This window comes from Aphelocoma coerulescens, chromosome 7 (assembly GCF_041296385.1).
Source record: "Aphelocoma coerulescens isolate FSJ_1873_10779 chromosome 7, UR_Acoe_1.0, whole genome shotgun sequence".
Taxonomy (NCBI): Eukaryota; Metazoa; Chordata; class Aves; order Passeriformes; family Corvidae; genus Aphelocoma; species Aphelocoma coerulescens.
Window position 1 is genome coordinate 17,950,908 of NC_091021.1, and position 17,018 is coordinate 17,967,925.

The 17,018-nt window shown below is 43.1% G+C and overlaps 1 protein-coding gene across 1 annotated transcript in view; it reads left to right on the forward strand.

Moving 5' to 3' along the window:
- Window positions 1-17,018, forward strand: part of WIPF1 (WAS/WASL interacting protein family member 1) — a 56,455-nt gene that overhangs the window by 20,612 nt on the left and 18,825 nt on the right. Inside the window, exon 2 of the mRNA XM_069020626.1 lies at window positions 29-140. The gene's annotated coding sequence lies outside the window, so the exon portion shown is untranslated. The remainder of the gene's footprint in view (window positions 1-28; window positions 141-17,018) is intronic.

Genomic DNA, 17,018 nt, shown 5'->3' on the forward strand with positions numbered 1-17,018 from the left:
AATAGTTCTTTTTCGTTCTTCCTTGCAGGATTGTGCAACCTGGGAAATGTTATTGCAATTTAATTAACTTCAGAAAGTGTATTCTGGACTGAATTGACCAGACCTCCTTTTCTATGCAAGCATCTCCTTCTGGTGACCAGGTAAGAGCTTGTGGGGTTTGCACTGAGGGATGGGAGTGGGTGGGAGTCATGGTGTGAGCAGCAGCACAGGAAGTGTCTCTGGCGTCATTCCTGGCCTGTAAGAGTTGGATGCCATAGAGCCATCTCATGTCTTACGTTTCAGTGTGACAATACAGGAGTCATTCTTCTCCAGGGCAGGATTAATGGCAGTGCCAGTTTATGGGCATGCTCTGATGTGCCACACCTTTCCTCATGTCAGATTTAGGTGCCTTAGGTCACATCAGATTTTATGCCAAATCCATAAGCTTTTAACATGTGCAGTGGGTTATTTTCTGTTTGTTTTTTTTCCATTCCAGTAGTACAAGGCTAACAGTGAAAGGATTTAAGGCTTGGCAAGTAGGCCAGGAGACCTAAGGTATGTTATGATCAGGAACAATGAATCTGTGGTTGTCCTGACTTAGAGCAGATAACATTACACTTGAAAACTGCTCAGTGAAGCCTGCAATGTTTACAGTTTGGTGCTAATGAACAGGTATAGTATGAAAAGGTTCACTGAGACACGTGGTTAATAAGAAAGAAGGAACAGTGATTTTACTTTTCTTTAAATTTTATTTTTTCATTTAATTTTTAGGTGGTGGTTGTTGTTGTTGCAGCAGGAGCTCAATCAGAAAGCATGTGCTGTAGATAGACTGCAATGTACTGATCTACAGCAGGTGCAGTGCAGCAGATCGAGTATTTCCTATCTCAAATGCTCTGTGTTATAAGCTCCAGCTGTGACTTCTTTAAGATTAGTGGGCCAGGTAGAAACTGTGATGCTGGGAGGGTCCCAGAGGCATTTGAGATTTTGGTTCTCTGTAGGCATGAGCACAAAATCATTCAGGGTTTCTTTTATGTAAAGTCTATAGCTGGTCCATGCAGGTTGATGCTTTGGTGTAGTTTCAGCAGTGCACTTGTTTGGAAACCACAGTCTGGAGAAATCTGGGTGCCAGGCTTGGGAGATGTGAGAGGGAAGAGCTAGCCCCAGGAACAGACAAGTGTCTCACTTCATTCATGGATCCATAACTCTTATCAGGCATGATGGACTGCTGCTGGGTGAGGGTTGGTGCAAAGACTATCATTTGGAGAGTTGTTCCACAGGACCAAAGAAGATAGAACTACTGTGTGGTCAGTAGTCAAACATACCTGTTTGGGTAGGGAGGGATGGCCTGTTTGAAGAAGGGAGACATGCAGATAAGGAAAATACGAGTATTTTTAAACTGACATTTATAAATTTACAATGCAATACTGAGATAAAGATGGTGCAGTGTGTCAGTCTCACCCATTTCACATATGATATGGGATTATGGAAGGTCCCAGGAGCAGCAGTAATGATGACAGCACAAATACCACCTGTGAGGAAAGACTGGAGGAAATATGATTGCTTAGCCTAAAGAGGAGAAGTTCAAAGAGACATGTAACCGGTTTTCAAATAGCCATGAGGAGGAGAGGAGTTAATTCTTCTATGCATCACTTGTAAATAGTATGAAAAATAGTAAATGAAATCACAGCAAATGGAGGTCTAAATAAAGTACTGGGGAAAGCTTCATTAGCTGTTAGGATAACAAGATAGATGACTAAGGATATTGCAGGATTTCCATCAGTGGAGATTTTTAGAGAAAAAAGAGCTGAATACTGCCAGGAATGATATAATCTGTAGTGACTCAGGGCAAGAGTAGATGCCTTCTTCCAGCCCCGCTTCCTGTTGTTCTGTATTTCGTTCTCCTTGTTGACAGTGACGTTGAATTTTTCTGGTTATTGATGAAAGCTGAATAGTTGTTTTAACGGCAATAAACGTTTCCATATGGATGGTACAGTATATTTCATACTCCACTTTGCAGGGAGGGAATGGAAAATGCTGTTTCTGATTTTCCTCTTGGAAGCAAACAGATAAAATGAGTGCATTATACTCTGCACTGTGTGAAAGCATTGAGTTATCATTAGCAGCTGGCAAGGTAAGGACCAGGTCTGCTCCTGGCATAAGAGGGAGACCTGAAAAGGCAGGCCCTGCTGCTTTCTCAGGTGAACAGTTGTGGGAAGCCAGAAAACTGCTGATTTGTATCACAGATCTCCAAAGTCTGGTGCTAATGGCAAACTTCAAATTCATGCTGGCTGCGCAAAACCAGCTTGGTCTGCACTGAACAGCATTCCCTAATTGCAAGTTTTGATGGATCAAGGCTCACCTGAAGAAGCATTTGGCTGCAGAGTTCAGGCTTTGTTCACGCAGCAGCTGTACCCTTTCTGTGCAGAAGCAGGGCTTTTTTTCTGTGTGGTGGTGCCTGCACTGGCACTCCCTGTGACCCAGCCTCCTGTGAGCCTGCCTGCTCACAAGGGCCTTGGCCGATGTGAAAGGAAACAATGATCCCTGCACTATCATTTTTTGAGGACTGCCAGTCATCAGGCCTGCAGTCTAAAAGAGAAAGTAGACTTCATGAGAGTAATAATGTCTTATGACCTGATAAAACCAATACAAAGCTTCCTTTCAGCTGTGAGTTTGATCCAGATGCTACAGCTCTCTGAGTTTTGAAAAAAATTTTCTTTTTATATGGGAGCCTGTGGCCTCAGATTTGAAGTGGCTCTTAACTCTCCATCTAATTACAAATTCTGGTTTTGAAAGCAAAGATGTTAGGAGTTATATGTCAGTCTGCCATATGCTAAACTTAGCCTTCAAATTTACTTAAAATAAAGCTTGGTTTTACCCCTGCAAGCTAACCAAATTGTTCAGCCAGTTTGACCAGGGTTTTGGCTGTATTTGCAGGATTCAGCAGATGTGATGATAACTTTAGCTAGGGTTCAACAACTGTGACAGCCACTCTACAAATAAATTTAAGGGGAAGTGGGTTGCCACCCTCCAGTACTTGCTGTTTCAGGGCACGTGCACTAAGCACTACAGCCTGCAGGGACCAATTTGTTTTCTCATCTGAACTGCTGGTAGACTGGCACTAGCAAGGACAAATTAGAGCAGTCCTGTGGAGTAAGATGATTTTTTGAATGTTCTAAAGAGGAAATGCAAGTGCTGAATGATGCTATGTGGCTTCTCTTGGTTTTGTGGGTATGTTTTCATGGCAGTGGTATGTCATACATACTTTTTTTTTAGCTTGAACTACACTAAACTACTACTTTTATGCAATAAACCTGCATTTGGAATACCAGCAAGAGCTCAGCTAGACCTGCTATCTTGAATGGAGGTCAACAGCCTCCAAACCCAGCTGTCCTCTGGGTCCCAGTGAGTTCCTGCACTACCTGTGTGGCAGGCTGCCTCAGAGCTGCCAGCTAACACAGAATGCCGTGCTGACTGGGCATCACTTCCAAAACACTGGCAAGAGCCAGGAGCCACTGCTGACCCTGGAGCAGCTGGGTGAGGCACCCTGTCTCTTCTCAAGCAATGGCTTGTGGCTCCTACCGAGTTTAGGCAAGATGTGGATTTGTCTCTCTTGGCATATTCACCTTCCTGGCACGTCTGCCTGGGTCTGACCCATGCAGTCACTAGATGTGGCCTCACTACGGTGGCCTGAGCCCCCTGGTAAAGCCATGCCCTCCAGGGCAGGCACCCACCTGGCACACTGCATTTGGTTACACTTGCTGCATGGAAATATTTGGTTGTTGAAGGTCATAGAAAACAGTTAAGAGATAAAAATATTTAAAATAAAATGCGGATAACTGAATGGAACCTCTTGGTTTTTACTCACCATGACTTGAGCAAACGCTCTCTTTTAATGTGTGTTGACTGAACCAGATTCATAACTATTAAGTGGAGGGGTGCTGTATGTTTCCAGCCTGGGTAGCTGCAGTAGGCAATGGAACTGTGCTGTTTTCCCTCTCAGGTAGGCAGTGCAGGACATACCTCCTCTTTGTGTAGGGGAAAATCAACTAGTTTGTGTCCTGAGCTGTGAAAGACTTTGCCTTGCCTGTTATTAATGGATTCTGCCAAAAAAATCATTCTTTCCAGCTTCTCCTCTTTGCTCACTAGCTAAGTACTTGCCATGTGCAGCTGTAAAAAGTTGTTTCCAAAGAGAGATAAACTGGAACAAAAACTTCTGTAACTGGAGATGGGGAGGAAAGCAGAAGGGTGTTTTCAATTTGTTGTCCTTGATTGCTTTTTGTTTGATTTGTGCCATGCTTTGAACTAGAGCCCTTTACAGGACTGTGTGCCCCCTTGCTTGTCTGCCTCTGTGTCCTGCCAGTCTTAGCTGGAGCAGCACCCATTCGCTCGTGTCCCTCGTGGGACCAGGGGATAATTGGGGCAGTCAGCATCAGTCAGAGAGCCCTGTGCCCTCAACAGTGCCATGTCAATACATATGGGAAGCTTGGAAAACATAAGCATCTAGCAACTGGATTTAGGTGCCTAAGTTGGAAAATGTAGTTTGGATACCAAAGTTATTGATTGGCAGTTACAGTGTTTGAGGACATTTTTATTGAAAATATTTTCTAATTAAAACCATCAGTTTATCAAAATCTTTTTTCCCCCCAAGATCAAAGGTGAATTTGGCACAAAATTTAAATTTCATAAATAAAAATTTCTAAAATTAACTTTTTAAAGAAATCCAGGATACCTGAAGCCAAATATAGAATCTGCTAAAATTTGCACTTCGAACAATAAAATGATTGTATTGTTTTTTAATTCCTTACTAAGATAGAAACCTTTCCAAGTCTCAAACTTTGACAAGACATAAAAATAGTTTCCCTCTCTCTCTCTTTTCCCCACATTATTAAACACACACAAATTGTAGTGCCTCTCCAGGTAACTCAGGGAATTTAAATTCCTGCATTGTCTTTCATGTAACATTAGAATTGCTTTGAGTTTGGAAGAACTGCAGGCTGATGAAGAACTGGTACCTTGCCATCTATTAGATAATTGCCAAAACAAGTAGAGCAGCCTGTTTCATAAATGAAATCTTCAGAAGGTATCTTTACTTATAGGGCTTCCAACTGAACGATGAAACCTTGGATTAGTTATAGACTACTTAACTGTGTGCCCTTACTGTAGGTGTTTAAATTGGCATCATGTGCTGCAGATGTGTGCTGCGTACTCAGATGCATATGTGCAAATTTCATGGTCCCAATATCACTGAGTATTCAGCTAAAGGCCCAGGTGTATAATCCGAAGCCTCCGATTCAGTGTTATCTCACCTATCTTCCATAAACATCTATACTGCATAAATATCAAGTCCTGCTGCAAAAGTAGATGAAAGGATTTATGTAAAATTGGCTTTACAAAGCTATTTTGAGTAAAATTTTTATTGTAGCTCTGTTCTAGTAAATGAAACAAAGTGTAATTGTGGTTGGTCAATACTTAGATCTCAGCTTGGCTTATAATGGTATAAATATGAAGAATATTAGTATTGCCTGGATTTTGTTCTTTGCATTTTGGCAGCTTATTTATGAAATAATTGAAATGTCTCTTAGCTGTACCTTTCTTTTCCAAGTGACTTTTGACATTTTTTTTCCTGCCAAAAGGGAGTGTTGGAAATACTTAACAGAAAAATTCATCCTTGTATTACTCAGGATGTTTTCCAGATTGGACCAAATGGAAATTGCCGGTGATAGGAACAGCACATGAGTATTGCTGGTGATTGCACACATGCAAACTCAGATGCTGAAGGCTAAGGTCTCTCCTATTACCCATGGAGAGGTGTTCAGTGTGCTGTGGGTTAGATTTTGACTGCTTTGCAAAGAGACAAATTAAATCCAAACAGAGGAGGAAGAATTTCAGGTTTGTCCTTCCACTGCTTCAGCTGTGGATGGGAATCTGAGTGAGCAACCACCAGGGTGTCTGACTCCTTGCCTGGGGATCTCTCTAAACACCAGTCCACAGGTTCCAAAAGCCCCTACATTGGAGCTGACCTTCTGCAGGGCACTCACCAGGCCACTAATTTCCTTTGGAGCTGCTCTTCCCAAGGAGTGAATCTAGAGCAGGAGATCCTCTGCAGGGTTTCTATACATATTTCCATTAGGTAGCAGTTCTTTTTTGTCCAGGAGCTGATGGTGGAGGCAGGGAAGTGCTGGTCAGCTCAGGATAAGACATATGATGGATTCAGCAGTTCAGTACTCAAGAGGAAAAGATGAATCTTTATTGTCCCTGCTGGTAGTCTGCTTTAGCCCTAGAGCTTCAACTGGCAGCTCTCACCATTTGTCATACAGATTACTACTTTTGGATCATATCTTCCTCTGGTAGAAGACTTCTTAGGTCTGGAATGAAACCGGAGCAGTTCCCATCAGCCAAGGACAGCTGATACTTTTTTTTTTTTAATTAAAAAATTAGCCTCTTAAAATAGAGCTTTTCTTATTGTAGTTCCACACAATTAATATGAGTATAAAATCTGTTTTTTTAAAATAGAGCAAATGATGGTCAGATGTAGTAGATTTTTATATATGATACAAAGAACCAGACAATGTAGAGATAATGGCAACCTTCAGTCAACTTAATGGCTCCTTAATGGTTATCTGGTTTGTTAGTTTCAAACAACCCATCTAAAGATAGTTTTTGAGTTGTCTTACTGAACATTTTTCAATAGCAGTAATGTATTGCTTCCTCTGTCTATATCTCTGAAGTTGCAGGAGAAGTTTACTGCTGGATTCCAGTCAGGCAGGTAATTTGGTGGTGCAAGAACATAATGTTTTGGCTTTGTTTTTAATATGGATTAGAACAAGGCATCGTTTGCCAGTACTGCCAGGATATTAGGTGATCACGTAATTTCACATGTGTAATAATGTGTTTTCAGTAATATTTTTGCTTTTTTTTTTGTTGGTTTTAAATTAATCCTTTTCAGACCGAAAGATCTATGGTAAGACATTTAAGATTAATTTTAATCTCTTATCCTTTATTTGCCTTTTGGTTGGGTTTTTTATTGCTTTGGATGCAGTTTCTAAAGTTCTGTAGACCATTTAGAACAGATTATGAACTTTTGGCCACAGTATCTTGAGTAGTTTGAGGTAAGCTAAGGTTGGCTCCAATGTGAAGAAGGGGTGATTGAAGTCCCTGAGTTTGGGGAGGGGTTGTTTGCTCAAGAAAACCCTCTCTTTGCTTCAGATTACTTTTTGTCCACTCTTTTCCCTCCCCTTTATTATTTCCATCCTGATTTTAAAGTCTCTTCCACAGATTTGTTTTTGTATTGCCGAGAACCTTTAAAAATAATTACTGAAACCATAGCAGCCCATCTGAAAGCTTTCCGAGACGCAGTATGAACTGCAGAGCAGGCCAAACCTCAGAGGGCAGAGGCTCTTTTCCAAGCGAGGAAAAATGGATACTTAGAGTTTCTTTGGATGTTTGTGCAAATGGGTGCTTTATTGTCCAGCTTCTGCGTGTGTGGATGCCCAGCATACATTGCCCAGCTTCATGTATGTCAGCATTTTGGGGAGTTGAAAGTGGTATTTTTAATTACTGTGAGCTAACATGTAAAATTTGTAAGAGAGAGTTTCATTTTGTAGCTGTTCTCAGAGGAGGATCTAAGATAACATACCTACCCTGGTAAATACTAAAAGTATGCAAAGTAATGGTATATTTTGTGTATATTCATTTATAACTCGGTAAACTGAAAATTTTCAATTGCTTTGTTTGCAAACTTGTACTAATTCCTTAGGGAATGTGAATTGTAAAAAAGTAACTGTTTTGTAGCAGCCCAGCAGAGTCTACAAGAAACTTCACTTTTCCTGGCTACCTTACTGAAATAAGCATTTACACTGCAGATCAAATGCTGTTTTACAGCTTTTTGGAGTGGAGATCAGAGGTTTGTGAACACAGGGGATACAAGTCATACGCAGAATGAGTTCTCATTTAGTACCTAGTCAGTTAGTAAGATGTGATGTGAGTTTCTGTTCAGTTTGTGGTCTGTGAGCAGGGCACAGAGGGTGAGTTATGGGAAGTTTTTCAATAGGTTGTGATCCTTGGAGACAGATGACAGCATATCTTGCTGGTTGCTCTCCCCAAGTTCATGGAGCAAGGTACCAGCAGTGCTGAACACAAGGGATGGCATCTCTGTGCAGACTATGGATGTGGTTCTTGTTCCACCAGCCTTCCTGATCCAAAGGATGGTGTTGTGGGAGTCAATGCCAGCCTTGCTTGCTGACTGTGGCACTTTTCAAATTCATTACTTACGTGCAAATAGATTTGATGCCTCACAAATTGTCTGACTTAATGACTAACCCCAAGCTACAGTGCAAATCCCTGCATAGGAGAGAACATCAAGGGACTTCACAGGATGCACTCTTCTTAATCTCAAAGTCTGATCTCAAAAAGTTCTAATGCTTCAGCAAAGTCAGAAGGTACAATGAGTCTCATCCAGTCTCCTCTGAAAACTGGCCTGAGCCTTTCCATGAACTCTAATGAGAACAAATTCAGGCTCTCCATCTCCACCCAGTCTGGTGGAGGTTTCTCAGCACTTTGCAGCCTCAAATCATTCAAAATTAACTTTCAGAATGGAAAATTAGATTTTTTTTTTTTTTTTAATTGAAATCTCTACCAGACCTGGTTGCCTGTTTCTCACAAAACTGATTTATGGGTCTTGCTGTGCTGAACCGAGGCTTATTTGACAGTAACCTGGCTCTGAGGTGGTGGCTTTTCTGCACTGTCTATGGTGGAGCAGGCTCCCTTACATTATGCAGATCTGGGGCTGGCTTTTGTTTTGTTTTTCCCACACTCCAGGCAGATCAGTCTTTGATTGCTCCTCTAATGACAGGTATTCAAGTTACTCTAATTTACGTCAACACCTGGGCTGTAAAAGCTCTAATGCACTCTTGCTTGTGCAGTTGGTCTTTCCCTGATGACTGCCCAGGCCACTTAGCTTTTTGTTTGGGCTTTTGATGTGAAATCTGAACTGATCTCTGTGCACTGTAGTTTTTCAACATTCTTATAGGAATATTGCAATATTTATAAGAGACAGGGATTAGAAAACGGTGCTTTAAATTCATTCCACATGTCTGGCCCTTATATGCCTCAGATTTCCCCTTTAGAGGCAGTTACTACTTTAATATCCTTTTATAGATGCTGCCTTTAGTAGACCAGCCACAATTCACTGCATGTTTAGTAAGACTTAGTTGATTGTGATGAAGAAAATACTTTATGTTAAAAAAGCCTATTTGAATGCTGAAGCCAATTGAATTCTAAACTTACACCTACTGAGAAATAAAACAATCTGACACTGTGGGAGATCCTTGATCCTTTTCTATAAGTATCCATTATTGTAAAATGGTTTTGACTGCAGCTTCATGTCATCCTGTTGATAAGAGAAAGATGAATGAAGGCACCATCAGCAATGGTGTTATGCAGGTCACATCATTATTAATTTAGTGTCCTGGGTAAGGAGAGGGTGTGGTGTGGGGTGTCCCGTAGCTCCTGCGATGTAATCTGTGGCTCCAAACTGTCTTTTTTCATCCCAGCCTCAGGATTTGCAGAGAGAAGCCACTCTCCTTATAACTACTTCTCTGAAGGGGACTGCAGCACACCAGTTGGCAGCTGTGGGCAGCAGAAGTTTACCAGCAAATCCCAGAGCTTGCTCTCCATATTTGATTGCTTTTTTGACTTTTTTCTGTGCATACTGAAAGTTGCAACAGCTCAAATGTCAAAAAAAACCTCGATTCAGACTAATTTATGGTACTTTTGGCCTGTCATGCCACAAAAAAAGTGGATAGAAGGGAAAAAATTCTCCAGATCTGTCCATTTGATTCAAATAGCAGGATTGCTGCCATGTAATACAAAGCAAACAGTGGTCAGAGCTGTAGCAACCTAGAAATAAAAGTGGAGCAATAGGTGGAAAGGCAAAGGGTGGATATGCTCATGTAAACAAAAGCTGTTTTCCCATGGTAACAAGCTGGGGATTCCAAGGGCCAGACCATGTCTTTCTGCCTCTGGGTCACCAGGTGTGGGTTGTGGGAAACATCCTGTCCTGCCCCTCACTGTTTGCTGCCTGCCACTGCCAGGCCGTGAGTGACCCTGTCTGGTCAGAGATGAGTGGTGCCATGTGTGAGGATAAGATGGTGGAAAAAGTCCTGTTCTTAAGTGCAGCTCTTTTTGTTCTGGTTTAGGACTGAGTAATCTGGAGGCAATACTCAGAAATCCTTAATTTCTGAATGAGCCTGTTCACCCTACCAACAGCTCCTCAAGCTTAAAATGCCTCATCTTTTGGGGAGAAAGCTGTGCAGTACAGAGCAGCCACATGACACTGAGTGAGCTCTACTACAGTGATGAGACACTGGAAAAAGGAGCCCCATTGCAGAGAGGTTCTTGGGCTATGTGTTAGGAATGCTATTTTGTGAACACAAAATGCTCACGAGGAGGAATAAGCTGGCGAGAGACATCAGATCCTTCATTGCTGAAAGTATGTTGTCCCTGTGTGGAGAAGTTGTCCCTGTGGCCTCTCCAGAGCACTGGGAGTCAAGTGTGCCTTTCTTTAGGTCTGACTCTGGTCGCCTCCAGCCCGGGTGAATCCTCCTTGGCTCTGCTGGGGCAGTGTGCCTGGATAACAGCCTCGTGTGTTGTTTCCAACACTCAGCTTGACTAAAGGCTGCTATGGATGGTAGATGGTGGAGTGTTGTGGGCACCTCTGCTCTGGACAGCTGAAGAAGAGTTCAGGCACAAACAGCTCGTCCTTAACCATCATTTCTGTCTGGGAGAGGAGGTGAAGCCTTTTTGTTGCAGGGCTTTTTGCAGAGTGGTTGGAGGAAGGGCTCTTCATTTTTTGATGTGGGGGCACCAGTGGGGATGAGGATGGAGCTGTCAGAGGTTGCAGTGTCTAAACATGTGTCCTCCTGTCCTGAGGACTGGGGTACAGCCCAGTAACTAGACTTTTCTGCTGGATTTGGTCCTCGCCTCCTGCTGAGGAATGACACACACATGCCTGTTTTAAAACACTGTGGAGACTCCCTCCTGAGGTGGCGGGGGCAGGGGCTTTGCTCCAGGTGTCCTTTGCAGGGCTGAGGTCCTGTTCCCCAGGACCAGGTCACTGTGGTGGGAATGTGACCTGACCCTTGTTGTCTGAGCAAACAGGAATATTTTTGTACAAGTCCTCTGAGCACACTAGCTGAAAGAAATTATGGGAGTATGGATTAGATGTAAGCAATTTCTGTTTTCAGTGAGTCAGATACTTTCTGCTGTAGTGTGTTTGCTCTTACATTATCAGCTTTTCTCAAGTCAACATCCAAACGCTTAAACTGACCAAAAGCTTAACTGTTTCTTCCAAACAGGGATTATATTGGTTACTAGAGGCAGTCCTCCAAAGCTAGCCGTTGCCTGTGATCGTCTTGAAAAATATTTCACTGAAAATAAAAGTCTTTTTTAAATACTTGGATTAAAACAACATTCTGACACCATAGCAGCCTATTTCTTAGCTGTAATTTTCCATGGATGCAGCACCACTGGATTTTCTCCATATAACTCTCGATTGTTTTTGGCAGATGAGGTTTTCTGGATGCAGTTTGCTGTGGATCATAGGTGCATCTGGCTGTTACTGCCCTTGGCACCCTGCAGTCATGTGCTGGCTCAGGGGTCTGTTGACTCATCACTGACACACACAGTAACCTGCTCTGTTACTGTATTCCTGTAGTGGTAGGAAGTAGTTGCAAAGTGTTTAGAGGGTTTTAGGTCTCTGGGGAATTGCCCAGTGTGAGCTGCAGATCATGCTGCCTGGAGGATCACTGCACTTGGCTGGATGCACTGGGATGAGGGAGGTGAACGTGAGGCGTGTGGAGGAAGATGGAGATGCTGTAGGGTTGACAGAGCACAGGGACCTGGGATAGCACACATGGAGGTGTGAAAGCCCCTCACAGCATCCTCGCATTTTTTCATCCTAACTAGTCATATTGTTTGTTTGCTCTTGTTGTTATTTATCTTTAATGGTCCTCACTAGCTCCCCAACACCTTCACCTTTCACACACCTCTTACAACAGTGTAACTGAGCTAAACTAACTCTGCAGTTTATTCAGAAGGTATGTCTAAAACAAAACAAAAAAACATATCCTCTCTCTAAAGCCTGAACAGGGCAGAAAAAATGCTCAGTGTGAGACTGGCTTGACGTCTGTTTCTTTCCCAAGAACTACCCCATGCACTTCTGCCAGAGACCTCCAGGCTTTTGCCTTCTGTTTCTCCCATTTTGGTCCCTGCCTGCAGCAGGATGGTGTTGCATCCCCCACATCAATCACTGCCAAATTGGGAAAGGTCCGCTTCCCTATGGAAGATTCTCCTGTATGTTGTTCAGCTTGGGCCAAATCCTATTTCAGGGCCACGTAGGCCTCATCCACTTCACATGTGCATGTGAATAAAGCTTGTCATCCACCATCCCTCCAATGGCAGTTTGTGGAAAAAGAAAGGCACCTCTGGCTCTGGGTCTAGGCAAGAGCTCTCCATGGCTGACTGGTACAGCTCCTCTGCCCTGGCGTTGTGTGTAAGGGGTGGTGTTTTTCGGTGTGATGGAAAGGCATGCTCAAACCACTCATTTCGGGTACCGCAGAGAGTTTCCTTGAAATGCCAAAAGTCCCCAATAAAGTAGGCTTCCTCTCTCTTGCAGCGGCAGCTCCCCAGAATTTCCCTGGGTCTCAGACATCCAGAGTAACTTCTTCTCTGTTGATCTCTCTTTTGGTTGTCCAGATCTCTGCAAGTGGTTTTAAGGGTGAAAAGTTAGGGCCTCCTTTTGCTACCACAGCTTCCTCCAGACAGGATAGGACAATTGACATTCTCACACCCTTGCAATGTCCTGTCTCAGGCACAAAGTCTATAATCCTTGCGCCAAAAGGATTGTCTTCTCAGCCAAAAACTATTCTTAAAAGACCAGTCATTGGTGTTAAAGGACCCAAAAATACTGACAGTAACGTTTTAGATGTCACTTTGTTTCCCAGGAGCTCCTCAGATTCAAAAGTTTTGTCTCAGGACAATGAAAATCCAGGCTCTCCTGCTGAGTATAGGCTTGTTATACAGCAGTCCCCAGTGTCTCAATTAAAACTTGTATCAGGTTACTTGAGTGCCAGACAGGCTTTCACTCCTCCATGTGCAAGTGATTGAGGCCAGAGAGTCTTCTAAATATTCTTTCTTCACCCTATAAGGGAATTCTTCTTCAGTATCTTCTGGTAACTTCATGCTCAGCTGAATTTGGTTTGGTACCCTTCTTGAACTCTTTAGGGACTTAAATTCATCTGCCTGTATGATTTGTTTATAGATTTATATATATTTAGAAACTCTAATAAAAAGAGAAGAAGAAAAATACCTGATTTTTTTCAGGGGGGATTTACTGGCATGGTGTTGCATGGGAGGAGCACCTTCAGCATCCTCTAAAGTTCTCATTCACACTGTGCCACACTCCTGGACTGACTCTTGGGGCAGGCAGCCCCTCTGGCCTTGGGAGGATGTGGTGGTAGAATGTGGGACATGTAGACCTCCTAATCATTCAGGTCTGCCAAGGAAAGTGGGAGCAGGGGCGATCAGCTTTCCTGATGTCACTGTAACTGTTTTTGGCAAAAAAGTTTAATAGCTCAGTACTCTGTTAAAAAAACGATTCATGAAAAATATTGTGGTCTGTATAAAACTGACTGTAAGTGATTTTCCAATTACTTTGTAATGTGTTTACAGTTAGCTGTCCTTTTTGTTTTGAGGCCTACCTTACTAAAGTACTTGGTAATGCAACCCAATTTCCTCAAATTCAGATGTAAAAAAACCCAAACAAACCCTTCTTTGATTCGGAGAAAGTAACGCATTTTGGAAGGACCGAATCAACACTGGTTTGGAAGTTGGGTCCTTTTGCATAGGGAAGCAGTCAGCATTTTAATTGGCAACTTCAGGGTTTTTTCCCCTTAAATTTATCAATTCTATCTAATTCTACAGTTGTTTGTTCCTTCCTCTTTTTTTTGCTTGGAAATTAATCATGCAGGAAATGATTAATCACAGTGGGTGTCTGTCTGCCTCTGACTCAATGTTTAAGAGGGAGGGCCTTCAAGCAGCTCAAAACAGCTGACCAGATACAAACCATGCACTTGCACTCTGGTTGTTCACACTGTCCATCCCACAATAAAGGTCACGTTTCTTCTTAGCATTTGTAATGTTCCTGAAATGATTTCTGAAATACCAAATTAAATGTGAAGTGCCCAAAATTTGTGTTTCACAAGATTCAGTGTAGTGCCATTTTTGCTCATTGCTCTTTATGGACTACTTTGCAGAGCAAGGGGTTCTTTGCAGAACACGATGTATACCTCCTCTCTCCTCTATTTTGATTTTTAAAAGAAAGGAGTCTTTATCATGATGCATAGCATAGCATTTTAATACCATTCCTGATGGCGACTGATGCATGTGCCTGGTAGTTTGCAGAAATTAAGAGTTTCTTATGCAGGTATTCTTTACTTGGGCAGCTTTGGAGCATCTCATTTGCTAGCAGCGAGGATGGCTTTTTCCAGAGGCAGCAGACACGGGCTCTGTGCACTCCCCTCTTGGGAAGGCTGCAGCAGGCTGCCCCAGCCCCGGAGTTGTGGCCAAGGCCAGGCAGGGAGGGTGAGGATTGCAGTGGTGGTGCCTGCTCATGGCACTGGCAGCCCAGAGCGAGTGGGTGGGCTGGATCTTCGGAGGACCCGGCGCTGGGCACGGTGCTGCTGGCACCCGCCACACAGTGGGAGAGCAGCTGCCGCTGCCAGCTGCGGAAATCCTTCTCTCTTGCTGACAATACAGAGCTCTGTGCTTGGGGCTCAGTGGCTGATGCTGCGGTGTACATCCGCAGGTTAGTTACTGCCATCCTTTCTGCTGCACCTCCAACACTCACCTGGACATAACACTTCTAAAGAGCTTCTTAACACCTGTGATAATTTACACTGCTGTCTAGAAAATATGCTAGGACATGTGTCCTCGGTTTCCAAGTACCAATACGTCTTCAGCCTTGGTCTTTTGCAACCAGGTCCTTTTCAACACCCTGCAGTACCGAGCATTATAAGAAACTTGGTTGTTAACAGATTTGGTGGGTAAAATTTATTAGCAGGTGGATTGGTTACTATTTCGGGTATTTTATAGTGCCAGCCGTTAGCAATTTAACATAAGGTCTGTTTCTTAAATTCGGCTCTTTCTCATTGACCAAGAACAAATAATTATCTGCGTCCATTGCAGAAGTGTAGAACAGTAACCAAAGCTTTCCTCTAATTGCAGAGTTACACTTAACATCTCAGGACATCTCTATGCTCTGTGGGAAAGAGTGATCCTGTGAATTGGTTATGAAAGCAGCTGCACAGTTTGAGTTCAGCAGTGTGCTGACTCAGCTGCTTTGGTTCTGCAGCCCAAGAGGTGCTGCTCATCCCAAGGGCAGCCCCCAGCAGTGCCATGTGCTGTGGCAGCAAGTCACCAGCTCACTGCATCTCTTCAGAACATTATTATTCTTCATATAGGCTTATAGTGATCAAATTTTAAAATCCAGAGAGCACCTCTTTTATTTTTGCTTACAGTAAGTCAGGCAAAGAAATAGATTGTACAAAATCTAACAACAGCACAGCAAGGGTGAGTTAGAGCTTCAAAGACAGAGGTGCTGTTTTTTCCTGCAAAGTTTCATCTTGAGTTTCTAAAAATTTCTTTTTCATCAGCAGAAGCAGAGTCAGAGTGACAAAAGTAAGAGTGAAGCAGCTTTGGTTTTAAACTAAAATTTGATGATCTAGGGTGTTTTACGGGCTCTGTAAGTGTATGAATTAAATGTTTTTGTGTGGGCCCACACATTTCTCCATCACACCATGTGATCTCTTTTCTGATGGCTCCTAAAGGAAGTGTGTGCTCTAGAATACCATGAGTAAACAACCCTTCAGGATGCTCGTGTTAAACTTCAGGCCAGTTTTGCTAGAGTTTGGTTTATTACAGAAGCTTGTCCTGTGCTTCCAAAATGCTGTTTTCCAGCCTGTCTCTGAGGGCCATAGAGCTTGTTCAACAGTAGCAAAATGCTAAGCTTACCAGTGTGTACCTAATTTCCATGGCAGTTCTGTTGACAGAGCCCTTCAGTGCCAGAAGTGCTAGCTAGTGTGCTGCAGTTGACTACAGGTACATTAAGATGGGATAGGGAAGGAGGGAACACCTATTGCCCTTCTCCCCACTGCCTCCTTGCAAATAATGTGTGCAGGGAGGGTTTTGGAGAAAGGTGGATGTGTCTGTGGGTAGTGGCTTCCCGTTAGAAAAATCAGGCTTCAAGCATCACCTTACTTCCTCTTTATGCCACCAATTCCTTAAGAAGCTGTGTCGGAAACCGCGGCGGGACGGGGAGCTCGGATCCCCAGCGGGGGGAGAAAAACAGACACCAGCCAATATGGTTGAAAAATACACTCTGATTTATTAGCAGTCTAAAGGCACTTATATAGTGTACCAGCTTGTTAGCTCCTAAGTGGCTTAACACTTATCAGGACATATTTCTATTTCTACACAGTCGGACTACATTGGCAGTTTTCCACAGTCTTGTTATGCTCAAAAGAATTTTGTCCTTGCCTCCCTTATACTCCCAGATATCACACCTGCAAGTACGTTACTCCCTGGAATTTCTCAGGCTGAAACTGTTCAGCTTCACAACAGAGACTTTCCCACGGAAAGTGTCTCACACACACAGGCCCAAAAACCTCCAGCTCAATAGCTTGCACAGTTCCTTTATTGATCCCAATAATTCCATTCTTCAACAAAGCTGATCTAAAAGAACCCAGTTAAAAGGGAAGAAAAGTAGAACAGAGCAGCCCAAGCAGGAACGAGTTTCTAACTGACAGGGAGGTAGACAAGTCAGAAAGTGCTTCACAGACCACCTGGCTCACTTGCTGCATTCGAGTCTGAGCTGCCTTAAGGGATTCGTTTAGAAGTCTGGTATCAAACCAAACTGTGTTCTGCCTGCTCCAGAAACTTTCCTGTGACACATGAAGTGCCAAGGAGACTCATGGTACATTATC